The sequence below is a fragment of the Oryx dammah genome, unplaced genomic scaffold (assembly GCF_014754425.2).
Source record: "Oryx dammah isolate SB20612 unplaced genomic scaffold, SCBI_Odam_1.1 HiC_scaffold_3, whole genome shotgun sequence".
NCBI classification, from domain to species: domain Eukaryota; kingdom Metazoa; phylum Chordata; class Mammalia; order Artiodactyla; family Bovidae; genus Oryx; species Oryx dammah.
In genome coordinates, this window is record NW_024070187.1 from 62,200,440 (window position 1) to 62,214,364 (window position 13,925).

Sequence of the window (13,925 nt, forward strand, 5' to 3'; positions counted from 1 at the left end):
ATGAATAATATGTGACTGAAAGATGAATGACAACACAAAGATAATTACATATGCTATATATATTCACTGTTTTCATGATACTATCAATTTAGCATCAAATTGCTTTTAGTTGGGTTGTAGACTTGAAAAGTAGAGGATCAATATTTACTGTTAAGATCTTTTACAGATATATACATAAAAACAATTACTCATAGGAGAGTTAGTTCATTAGTTAGTTGTCTAGTAAGGGTAACATTTATTACCTGTTGTTTAAACAAATGACCAGAGTCTTAAATGAATTGAAAGCAAACCAGATGTATCCTTTGAAAGTGTTGTTTTTCCATATTTTAATATAGATATAGCTTTTTAGTTCTTTTTTAAAGATTGGAAGTCAAAACATTTCTTTTCTTGGTGAAATTTTTATCACTTTAAATTATTTCAAAGAAACGGCTTATCATTGTTTCTTAAAGCAATCTGTCGTTTTTTTCCCTTCTGTTTATATTTTCTGAAGTCTAATACTCTTAACTGGCAGTAACAGTTTACTCTTGTTGCTTTTCTTGATCTCTTACTGATTCTTAAACCAAAAATCTAAACTCTAATCCAAGTAAAATAAATCTCAGTATGGTTGAAATCTTCCCTGGTGGCTCAGACAGTAAGAAGCTGCCTGCAATGGCAGAGACCTGGATTCGATCTCTGTGTTGGAAAGATCCCCTTGAAGAGGGCATGGCAACCCACTCCAGTATTCTGGCCTGGAGAAACCCCATGGATAGAGGAGCCTGGCGGGCTACAGTCCATGGAGTTGCAAAGAATCAGAGACAAGTGAGTGCCTAAACACAGCATATATCATGATTGAAAGCTTAGCCTGCATAACTATTTTTTCTGCATGTCTATTGCAAGACAACATATCTTTTTCATAAGAATACTTTCTGTATAATAGGTGAAAATAAGTGTCTATTTAACTCAAAACTGTTTCAGTTCAGTTCAGTTCAGTGTATCCAAAACTTAGTGTAATTCATTATCCATTGTTTTATTAAAAAACATTTATGAAGTGTATGCCTGAATGTGTTGCTAAGTCACTTCATTCATGTCTTACTCTTTGCGACCCTATGGACTGTAGCCCCCTAGGCTCCTCTGACCACGGGATTCTCCAGGCAAGAATACTGGAGTGGGTTGCCATGTGCTACTCCAGGGGATCTTCCTGACCCAGGGATCAAGCCAGCATCTCTTGTGTCTCCTGCACTGCAGGTGGATTCTTTATTGCTGAACCACTGGGGGAAGCCCTGTGAGGTGTGTAAGTATGTGTCAAAGTTGCAATAGATGCTACAGATGCCCTGTTATTGTTCTATTTAGAATAAAAAACTGATGTGCTAGTTTACATTCCAACTGGTAAAGGCAGAATGTAAACAAATAAAAACTGAATAAATAAGACAATCTCTGGAGGAGGAAATGGCAACCCACTCCAGTGTTCTTGCCTGGAGAATCCCAGGGATGGGGAGCTTGGTTGGCTGCCATCTATGGGGTCACACAGAGTCGGACACGACTTAAGTGACTTAGCAGCAGCAGCAAGACAATCTCAGTTGATGAAAAATTTTTGAAGGCAACAAATGTGAATAATATTCAAGAAAATAATTGGGGCTTATACTCTATTTCTGTCTTTTTCTTTAGCAAATTTAAAATAACTATTCTTATTCCATAGATAAGGAAAATAATTATAGCAGATTATGCATCAATAAGAATTCATCAAAATTGATTGCAATTTAATTTGCTGCAACTGGCATATCCTCAATGGTTGGTCCTGTTAGAAGTAATTTAGTGGTGCTCTTTGAGTATTGCTTTATATTAATAAATAATAATCCAATTTGCATAATAAATATTAGAAAAACAAGCTACTGACTTCTCTGCACAAAACTAGGTTAATAATTTTATATGGATCCAGCCAGCAATATTAGCTCAATCATCAAGTGTCTCTTCAATTTTATATTTTCCTCTCTTCTATTGATATGCCAATAGAAGTGACACCCATTTTAAATTGTTGAAATGTGGATTAAAATTCCAGCAACTTGGGCTCTTCTAGATAGCCATAATTATGCTCTCTGAAAAAATATGGATAAAAATATTAAATTCTAATCAAATTGCACAAATTTTGCAGTTAGCAAGATTCATCCATTTAAAGAGAAAGAAATAATTATATTTCAAGAGAAATTCAAAATCCCCCAACAATTTTTTTCTATTTGTTCCAGGTAGGGTTCTTACATAAAATGAGGTGCTAGAGATTTTTCTATCCCTTTTTCCTTGGACACCCTAGCATGCTGATAAATCAAAACTGGGCTGAGGCAAAACCGGATTTTATTGCAAAAGTATTTGTTCAGAATTCAAATTAAAAAAAAAATCCTTTCTATCCCATGGATGCCAAATCATACTCATTATGGGGATCAGTTCCCAAAAGATTAACTTTAGACCAAAGACAGGACTCTTCAGTTCAGTTCAGTCGCTCAGTCCTGTCCGACTCCACGACCCCATGAATCGCAGCAAATCAGGCCTCCCTCTCCATCACCAACTCCCAGAGTCTACCCAAACCCATGTCCATTGAGTTGGTGATGCTATCCAAGCATCTCATCCTCTGTCGTCCCCATCGCCTCCTGCCCCCAATCCTTCCCAGCATTAGGGTCTTTTCCAGTGAGTCAACTCTTCTCATGAGGTGGCCAAAATATTGGAGTTTCAGCTTCAACATCAGTCCTTCCAATGAACACACAGGACTGACCCTCTTTAGGATGGACTGGTTTGATCTTCCTGCAGTCCAAGGGACTCTCAAGAATCTTCTCCAACACCACAGTTCAAAAGCATCAGTTCTTCAGTGCTCAGCTTTCTTCACCATCCAACTCTCACATCCATATATGACCACTGGAAAAACCATAGCCTTGACTAGATGGACCTTTGTTGGCAAAGTAATGTCTCTGCTTTTAAATATGCTGTCTAGGATGGTCATAAATTTCCTTCCAAGGAGTAAGCGTCTTTTAATTTCATAGCTGCAATCACCATCTGCAGTGATTTTGGAGCCCAGAAAAATAAAGTCTCTCACTGTTTCCACTGTTTCCCCATCTATTTCCCATGAAGTCATGGGACCAGATGCCATGATCTTCGTTTTCTGAATGTTGAGCTTTAAGCCAACTTTTTCACTCTCCTCCTTCACTTTCATCAAGAGACTTTCCAGTTCCTCTTAACTTTCTGCCATAAGGGTGGTGTCATCTGCATATCTGAAGTTATTGATATTTCCCCCGGCAATCTTGATTCCAGCTGGTGCTTCTTCCAGCCCAGCGTTTCTCATGATGTACTCTGCATATAAGTTAAATAAGAAGGGTGACAATATACAGCCTTGACGTACTCCTTTTCCTATTTGGAACCAGTCTTTTGTTCCATGTCCAGTTCTAACTGTTGCTTCTTGATCTGCATACAGTTTTATCAATAGGCAGGTTAGGTGGTCTGGTATTCCCATCTCTTTCAGAATTTTCCACAGTTTATTGTGATCCACACAGTCAAAGGCTTTGGCATAGTCAATAAAGAAGAAATAGATATATTTCTGGAACTCTCTTGCTTTTCCCATGATCCAGCAGATGTTGGCAATTTAATGTCTGGTTCCTCAGCCTTTTCTAAAACCAGCTTGTAAATAAGGAGTTGTAAATAGGGAGATAACTGAATCCACATGTTGGGATCACCCTCTTACTTCTTACAGAATTCAATATTGTCTTGAGTGTTTTTCCCTAGATGCACATTTATGAAAGCTGACAAAATTTAGAAAAGAGTATTTCACAGCTAATCTATTAAAAAGGAGGGAGAGAAGAAGGAGTAAGAAGGAGAAAGAACAACTCTGTTATTCTCAAGATCATTTTAGAAACTTGATGAATTCATTCTTACGTTACTTCTCTATATCTCTGATTAATCCCCATGGACAGAGGAGCCTGGAGGGCCATAGTCCATGGGGTCACAAAGAGTCAGACACAACTGAGTCTTTTCTGACAATGGAGGAATTTTCCTAGTTGGAAAATCAGTCTAAGTGACTCATCTTAAGTTGTGAAGACTGTCACTTATTAATAAATGTTGAAAGAAATTTCTGTTTACTAAGAAACTTGAATTTATCTTTTGGCTATTTCCCCTTGGATGGTGAAAGATAAATCATTCTGTAGAACTTTGTGAGTTAGGCAAGACCTTTATGCAGGGAAGCAACTGAAAGGAAGAATTTATGGCTCAAACATTTAAGGGTTATATTTAGTAATGTAAATTTACTGTTTATTATAGCAGATTTATATTCCTGCATAGTCTTCATTTAGATTAATGATTTTCTCTAAAGAAGAATTTAAGTTATCGATGACTTGTTCTTACAGAGTTGGGCATGCTATTGTTCAAACAGCTGCTCCTGGGAGAGCTGAAACGTAGACCCTTAAAAACAATAGGATTTCCAGATCTGATATGCTCTTCACCTTGTCTCATAGAGGAGTTGATGTAAACAACAAGGAACTAGGATGCTGAGCACAACCTGCCTCAGAATGACAATTTAGTAGGCTCAGAGGACACTGGTGCTATTATTTCTGACTGAATTTCTTACAAAATGGGAAACTCTACTCTGTTGAATTACTGTTTTGATAACTTTTGCAAAGCTGCTATGCACAGCTGTACAATCTGTGCACCTTGAAAATGCAGCCTGTCTGGGAACAGATAGAGATTGAAATGCAGCCTAGCATAGAACTGGTTCACAAGAGACGAAGGAGCATCCTTATATTCTTTGTTTGTTTGTTTTTGTTTTGTTTGCACAGAGTAAAATCTACTCAAGGAGCTGTGAACCATATGGAGCTGATCCTCTGAGAGGCACCATTTTTCTCTTTGGCTGAACAAGATACATTTTTCCAATTCAAACATAAACCTTGGATACACTTGCAGAAGCCCTGACTTCAGTCTTGTGGGAGTTGAGTTTTTAAAAAAGAGATTAAATGGACTTCCCTGGTGGTCCAGTGCAGGGGGTGTGGATTTGATCCCTGATTGGGAGCTCAGATCCCACATACCTCATGGCAAAAAAAAAACAGAAGCCATATTGTAACAAGTTCAATAAAGACAAATTCAACAAAGACTTTAAAAATGGCCCACATAAAAAGATCTTTTAAAAAGATTAGATTTATCTATTGCAAATTATCTGGGAAATTTTCCAGGAGGTAAGGACTCAGGAGTTTGGGCTTCAACTAAAGTGAGAGAACTTCATTTTAAGTATTGGAGTCCATTTTTTCTCTGGATTCTGAAACATGGCAGCATATAGATCTCTCCCAATGCCACATAGTTATGGTACAGGAGCAGATCAGGGAGATAACATATGAAGGATCTCTGAAAGCATAAATTCTGGCCATCTGGTTACAAGGTATATTTACTTCTCCTTCAGAATTCTAGACCTTCATGTAATTCTTGTCAGCTGTGATGACTAGAGCTAACTATTCTGTGAAGAATTAAGGAGACTGTGAATCCTGCTGGGGGTAAGGCTGATACAAAAGAGCAGTTTCCTTTCTCTATAAATAGTGAGGACACCTTTAATAATGGAAAGGGCAATGTTTGTAGAGGGATCAAGCATAGATGTTCAGCATGGCAAGAAATTAAAAATAGATGGATTCTTACAAAAGAGTAAGTTTTTTTTTTTCTTAAATACTGTGAATATATTTGGGCCAAGTAATGGCCCTAGAAGTTAGATTTTAGAATAATATGGAAAACTGTTTTTAATAGCTATGGATAAAACTTTTCCTAAAATTGATTAATACTTATTATCTGAAATTAGTTTTTACATTTTTTTCTCTTCTATTAAGGTATTCAATTATTCCTTTTGAATTGTGATGTATATTCAAACAATACAATTTTCTATCTCTTTTAGGATGTATCTTAGAAAAGATCACCAAGAAAATATACGATAATCTCAAAAGAAAAGTCAGAAGTTTTAGAATCACAGAAATAACTGAATTTAGAGCTGATAACTAATCAAGCAGAAGGCATTTGGTGAATGCATTTTGTATAAACTTTGTATATATGGAAGGTAATGTGTATGTAAAGAATAAATTATGAATAACTGCTTGTGGTAGCACTGGTTTTTGCCTGCCCTCTGTATAATATTTTCTTCTCCTAGTTATATTAAGGGATTAGATTTGATAGACCGAGTGCCTGAAGAACTATGGATGGAGGTTCATAACATTATGCAGGAGGTGGTGATCAAAACCACCCTCAAGAAAAAGAAATGCAAAAAGGCAAAATGGCTTTCTAAGGAAGCCTTACACATAGCAGAGAAAAGAAGAGAAGCAAAAGGCAAAGGAGAAAAAGAAAGCTATTTCCATCTGAATGTAGATTTCCAAAGAATAGCAAGGATAAGAAAGCCTTCCTAAGTGATCAGTGCAAAGAAATAGAAGAAAATAGAATAGGAAAAACTAGAGATGTCTTCAAGAAAATTAGAGATACCAAGGAAACACTTCATGCAAAAATGGGCACAATAAAATACAGAAATGGTATGGACCTAACAGAAGCAGAAGATATTAAGAAGTGGCAAGAATACACAGAAGAACTATACAAAAAAAGATCTTCATGACCCAGATAACCATGATGGTGTGATCACTCACCTAGAGCCAGACATCCTGGGGTGCAAAATCAAGTGAGCCTTATGAAGCATCCCAATGAACAAAGCTAGTGGGTGTGATGGAATTCCAGCTGAGCTATTTCAAATCCTAAAAAGATGATGCTGTGAAAGTGCTGCACTCAATATGCCAGCATATTTGGAAAACACAGCAGTGGTCACAGGACTGGAAAAGGTCAGTTTTCATTCTAATCCCAAAAAAAGACAATGTCAAAGAATGCTCAAACACACAATTGCACTCATCTCACATGCTAGCAAAGTAATGATCAAAATTCTCCACACCAGGCTTCAATGTTACATGAACCATGAACTTCTAGATGTTCAAGTTGGATTTAGAAAAGGCAGAGGAACCAGAGATTTAATTGCCAACATTTTTTGGATCAAAGAAAAAGCAAGAGAATTCTAGAAAAACATTTACTTCTGCTTCATTGACTATACCTTTGACTGTGTGGATCACAAGAAACAGTGGAAAATTCTTAAAGATATGGAAATATCAGACTACCTCACCTGCCTCCTGAGAAATCTGTTTGCAGGTCAAGAAGCAATAGTTATAACCGGACATGGAACTATGGACTGGTTTAAAATTGGGAAAGGAGTACATCAAGGCTGTATATTGTCACATCGCTTATTTAACTTATATGCAGAGTACATCATGCAAAATGCCAGACTGGGTGAAGCACAAGCTGGAATCAAGATGGCCAGAAGAAATATCAATAACCTCAGATATGGAGATGATACCACCCTTATAGCAGAAAGCAAAGATAAAGAGCCTCTTGATGAAAGTGAAAGAGAGTGAAAAAGTGGGTTTAAAATTCAACATTCAACCAAGATCATGGCATCCAGTCCCATCACTTCATGGCAGATAGATGGAGAAACAATGGAAACAGTGACAGACTTTATTTTCTTGGGCTCCAAAATCACTGCAGATGGTGACTGCAGACATGAAATTAAAAGACTCTTGCTCCTTGGTAGAAAAGCTATGACCAACATAGACAGCCTATTAAAAAGCAGAGACATTACTTTTCCAACAAATGTCCATCTAGTCAAAGCTATGGTTTTACAATAGTCTTGTATGGATGTGAAAGTTGGACCATAAAGAAAGCTGAGTGTCGAAGAATTGATGCTTCCAAACTGTGGTGCTAGAGAAGACTCTTGAGAATCCTTTGGACAGCAAGGAGATCAAACCAGTCAATCCTAAAGGACATCAGTCCTGAATATTCATTAGAAGGACTGATGTTGAAGCTGAATCTCCAATATACTTTGGCCACCTGATGCAAAGAACTGACTCATTCCCTGATTCTGGGAAAGATTGAAGGTAGCAGGAGAAGGGGATGACAGAAGATGAGATGGTTGGATGGCATCACCAACTCGATGGACTTGAGTTTTAGCAAGCTTTGGGAGTTGGTGATGGACAGGGAGGCCTGGCATACTGCAGGCCATGGGATTGCAAAGAGTCAGACATGACTGAATTATGGAACTGAACTGAACTGAGCTTTATTAATAAACCTTGTTGTCTTGAAAACAAATTTGAGTTTATAACTCTGTGAACTAGTCACTGTCAGTCTGTCTCCTATAGTGGTTTATTCAGAGAAGTGTATACACTCAAGCAGAAACTCTTGGAGACGTTGTATTTTGTTATGTATATAACATATACATATGTTTTGGGGAAAAATGCTGGCTGTCTTTCACTGGGATTAATTACTAACCTGGAATCTTATAGGATAGGGTGAGGGTGGATCTTATCTCTGGCCACATTAAAGAAAGCTTATCACCAGTTAGAGAAACTAAGATCAACATTCCCAGAGAAGCAGAGAAGAGATGCATGGAGAGAGAAAAAGCACACACAGTCTTCTCTAGGCTCACAACAGAACTGAAGACAGCTTTCTCTTTCTTCTGTGTGGTAAGAAAATTCCCTTTGCTTGGGTTGATTTTCTAACATAACGAATTCTCATTAAACAAGAGAAAGCTGTGGAAATACTTTTTGCTAGGTTAGCAAATTGATAAATTTAAGTCCTGGACTTAGCTCTACTATAGATCAGTGTGTCTTTGAATGAGGCATTTATTCATTCTGAAGCTATCTGAAAATCTATTAAGTAAAGAAATTATTATAAAATAATCTCATTTTTGTTCTAACAATCTCTATTTTAATTACATATTTTATCTGGCCTTCATTTTATATTTAATGTAGAACTCTAACTCCAAGATAAGACACTAGAGAAAACACTTACTGTCCTTAGGTCATTATTTTTCAGGAAGACAAATCAATGTTTTGGGTTGCTTTGTATGAATATTGAAAAATTGCCTGTTTAGCTAGATTGTTCAGGAAAAATTCTTCAACAAAGGGACTTTTGAGTCCTTAATGATATCAGAAAGCAATCATATGATGGTCTCAGGAAGAAAAGAAGAAAGATTCCAGGAGTTTGAATGAAAAAGTATGCTAGATTTGGGTTGACTACACAGTAAACACAAATGAAATGAATTATTTATGCAGATGCTTTGTTACCTACTCTTGAATATTCTCGTTGAATAAATCTGAAGAAGTGAGACTCATTTATACTTCATTTCCACTCTCCTTTGAACCCTTTTTGTTTTTTGGTGAATCTGCAAAGATAATACAGAGGAGATATTAAAAATGGAGGCTTCTTTTTTATATAATTCAGTTCAGTTCAATCTCTCAGTCGTGTCCGACTCTTTGCGACACCATGAATTGCAGCACGCCGGGCCTCCCTGTCCATCACCAACTCCCAGAGTTCACTCAAACTCACGTCCATCAAGTCGGTGATGCCATCCAGTCATCTCATTCTCTGTCATCCCCTTCTCCTCCTGCCCCCAATCACTCCCAGCATCAGAGTCTTTTCCAATGAGTCAACTCTTCGCATGAGGTGGCCAAAGTACTGGAGTTTCAGCTTTAGCATCATTCCTTCCAAAGAACACCCAGGACTGATCTCCTTTAGAATGGACTGGAGATTGGCAACTCCAGTTGCAACTAGAAGGAAAAACTGGGCAACTGGAAGGAAAAATTATGGAAAGATGAAAAATCTGTACCACCTTCAAATACCTACCTCCATCAAATAAAAACAATTAGAATCAATCATAGATGAGCCAGATTTTTTATTCATTCCAAATAAATACTGTAGATCCACAACTATTCACATGTATCTAAGCATATAAAATATTTAGAAAATTCTGTCTCAGCAAATTTGGAAAACACAGTCAATCTTAACTATCTTCCTTTACTTACAAAGATTTAGAGTGCTTTTGAGAGACAGAAAAAAAGCTGTAACTATTATTTTAGATCAAGACAGGACCATTAAAATGCCTGTCACCTTTATGATAAAAACTAAGGTGATCACAAACTGCTTATGTAGTTGAGACACTATCAGGAAGCACATTGACAGCATATTTAGATACTTGATATTTCAAACCCTAAAATTTCCCTAGAAGAAATACAAATATCTGTTTCCATTAATGGAATCAAGCACTCTTATCTTAAATCCTTTCTGTCAGAATGTGAATGCTAACTGATATAAAAACAGCCATGTAAAATTTCATCCATATATTCTTATAAAAGATGCTATATTAATTGGTTCATTTATTAATATTGATATGAATAGTGTTTCCTTCTCCTAATAATATTCCTTCTCTCAATTTGCACCAACTCCCATCACACATACAAATATAGCTAAAAGCTACAATATGGATGGGTACCTGATGCATCTAATATATTACAATAAACCAGCTTATAAATTTTAAAAGCCAGACGAGGCAAAGTTTGCCTGGTGGAAGAAAAAAGGCACCATACGTGAAACTGAAAGCTAACTTCTGCTCCTGACTTTTCAATAAGTAATTTTCAAGAAGTCCCAAGTGAAATATATATTTTGTGCTTGATGAGTTTTATTATGTCAAAGCACAGGGGCTGGTTTGGTAAGAGAGGTCAGTGGTTACTGATGGCAATGCTGTAAAAAGCACTCACTTTTATATGAAGAGCATGCCTTCAGAGTAAAAATCAAAAGTCAAAACCTTGCGAACTGTTCCTTTAAGCCTCTCTCTCCTAAGACCTCAAATTTCGGGCCCTCTCCATGCTACATTTTAAGAAAGTCATTCTGCAAATAATCTTCAACATAGACAGGCAGTTACTATGGTGGAAAAATTAAAAAAAAAAAAACTTGAAATAAAATAATCAGGTTTAGTGTCCTGGATAGAATCAGCTTTAAGTCCATGTGATCTTCCCAGGAACCCATGCTCATAAACCTGGGAGCTGATGCTCTACAGTAGCTGCCTTGAAATTCTTAATTTTCTCTTTGAATCTGTGCTTTGCAAATGAAGTTTGATGGGGCAATGCAGGCTGTATGCCTTGACACCCACATCCTGCTTCCATGGGCATCCCATCTTTCTGCTTCTCCTGATTGGATTCCTTAGCGGGTTCTCCATCATCTGCCCCCACCCAGAAACTACTGACACCCTCCACCCATGGAGGGGGAATAGTGTGTCTAGGCATGTGACCCCACACTCTGTTAAGGGTTTCCTACACTTGCCCCTCAAATCTTCTCATGTCCTAGCAAATGAAAACCACCACAACTGGAGAGATAAGCTGTGGAAGAAGGGAAAAATCTTTTCTTCCTGATTTTTGAATAAGGGACCTCGCATTTTCATTTTCCACTGGGCCCCTCAAATTATTGCACTGCTGGCTCAGACCTCAGATCTACCATTTTACAAGCTCTGTATACCTTGGAAAATCACTTCATTGATCCATGTTGTTTCTTCACCTGTAAACTGTGGTTTATGTTTTCTGTTATGCAGTGAGGCCAACTGAAAATCATCTTGATTGGAACACACAGTAGCAGGAAGAAACTATGATTTGCCTTTGAGTTGATTCATTCACAATTACTTCCAGTTCTAAATCACTTTAAATAGTCAGATCTATAGACTATACAAATCTGTAGATCATTCACTGGAACTACGAGTTCTAGATGTCTCACTGCCAAGTCAAAAGAGAAGATATATTTCTCAAAGACCAGGTTAGAAATTGAAAACACATTTCATGGAATTAATTTTATAAATCTTGAAAGTTGAAAGTGAAAGTCACTCAGTCAAGTCCAACTCCTTGTGACCCCATGGACTGTAACCCACCAGACTCTTCTGTCCATGGAATTTCCCAGGCAAGAATATTGGAGTTGGGTAGCCATGCCCTCCTTCAGGGGATCTTCCTGACCCAGGGATCAAACCTGGGCCTGGGTCTTCTGCATTGCAGACAGATTATAAATCTTAGCCACGCTCTATGGTATTCATTAGCCCAACTGCTAAACTATATAGCAGATAAATTAGATTACACTGCTTGTTTTAGAAAACTAATTGCCACTTTTAGCATTATAATGCTATTATTATATTTTCAGAAGAAAATGTATTTTAACATTTCAAAACCCTCAAACATACCAAAATGAACTTTGATAATCTAACTTGTTTGCATGCTGGAAGCAGGTTGACAGTAATGCATTTTGAAGAGATTTCAGTAATGGCTGTTAGGGATGTAAAAATTAAACAGTATCTACTCCAACCCTCTAGCTGTTCTCTGCCCCATATTTCTAATTAAAAATTCACAACTTAGAAAGAGAGTTAGCACTAAGATACCTTGAAGTTATATACTATCTCTTCTCTTTCCCTTCAGCCATTTACCCTGTGTGTTTTCTTCACCACCTCCACATCTTCACCAGTTAATATTTAAATGCACCAATGTCAATGTCAATTTCCAATTTAATGATGAAAAAGGGACTGAAATTCATATGAAAATACTCTAGGACTGTTGGCAGTTTCCTATCTGGCTGTGTTATTGAGAAATACAGTATTTTAAATACTTAATACTCAGAAAATATTTAGCCCAGAATACAGAAAGATTATCTTCTTATGTAGGGTCAAAAGTAAGTACATATTGGAATCATGTTTCTAAAACCTCATTTCACCATGAAGCCAGAGTTATTAGAAGCATATCTTTCCTGCAAGGAAAATTTAAAATTTATAAACATACCGGATAATGGTCTTGGTAGCACAGCAGCAACAAATACATAATTTAGTATTTGGGCTTATTCTGATTGCCCTACACACATCAATTATCTTCACTCCCCGACTGTATATTAGGTTGACAGGCAGTGTTTAAATTTAGGTCTGTAGTCACTGTTCTACTTTTTCATCACATGGAGTATTACAGATATGTCAAGTATATTGGGAAAATTAGAAACTTATCTGTCTGTTTAAGAATATTCGTAATTAAATGTTTAAAAATTTTCTGATGATATAATTTTAACAGCAAAGGGACATTCTGCAGTGTTTCTCTCATGTATGAATATTGTTTCAAACTAAAATAATTGGATTATATATATATAAATAGTTCTTTTTAAATTTTCAAGAAAACTAACTGGGGTTATGTGGTTAAAAGAGGAGACTTGAATACTATTTACATATTAAGAGATGATCTAAAGGTCTTTGAGGGTTTTACTTTGAGAATATGAATTAAGATGTGAATATTTCACTGGACTGAAAATATAACCCATTTCTCAGGTAGGACTCCATACAAAATCTGTGAGGCACTGATTTGATCTGCTCAGTCCTTTTATGATATTTTCTCTAGTCACATATTTCTATATTCAAAATTCACTGTAAATCTTACTTTGAGAATGACATAAATCAGATCACTGAGTTTCCTAATCATAAAAGCTCCAATTTTTTTACTCCATGAGCCTCTTCACCAAACATTATAACATTAATCATAATACAATTTGTCATATATTTGTTGAATTCCCCTGATTCTATTTCCTTTTATTTTCCCAGATGCCCTTAAGCTTTTTAACCTATATTTTTCTCTTTTGGGCTGCTGCTGCTAAGTCGCTTCAGTCGGGTCCGACCCTGTGCGACCCCATAGACAGCAGCCCACCAGGCTCCCCCGTCCCTGGGATTCTCCAGGCAAGAACACTGGAGTGGGTTGCCATTTCCTTCTCCAATGAATGAAAGTGAAAAGTGAAAGTGAAGTTGCTCAGTCGTGTCCAACTCTTCACGACCCCATGGACTGAAGCCCACCAGGTTCCTCCATCCATGGGATTTTCCAAGCAAGAGTACTGGAGTGGGTTGCCATTGCCTTCTCCATTTTTCTCTTTTAGTTTCTCTCATTTAAAGAAAATCATTTCAAGAAAATCATTTAATGCTTTCTTTAGTCATATTTATATTCAATTCAGTCGCTCAGTCATGTCCAACTCTTTGAAACCCCATGGACTTCAGCACACCAGGCTTCCCTGTCCATAACCAACTG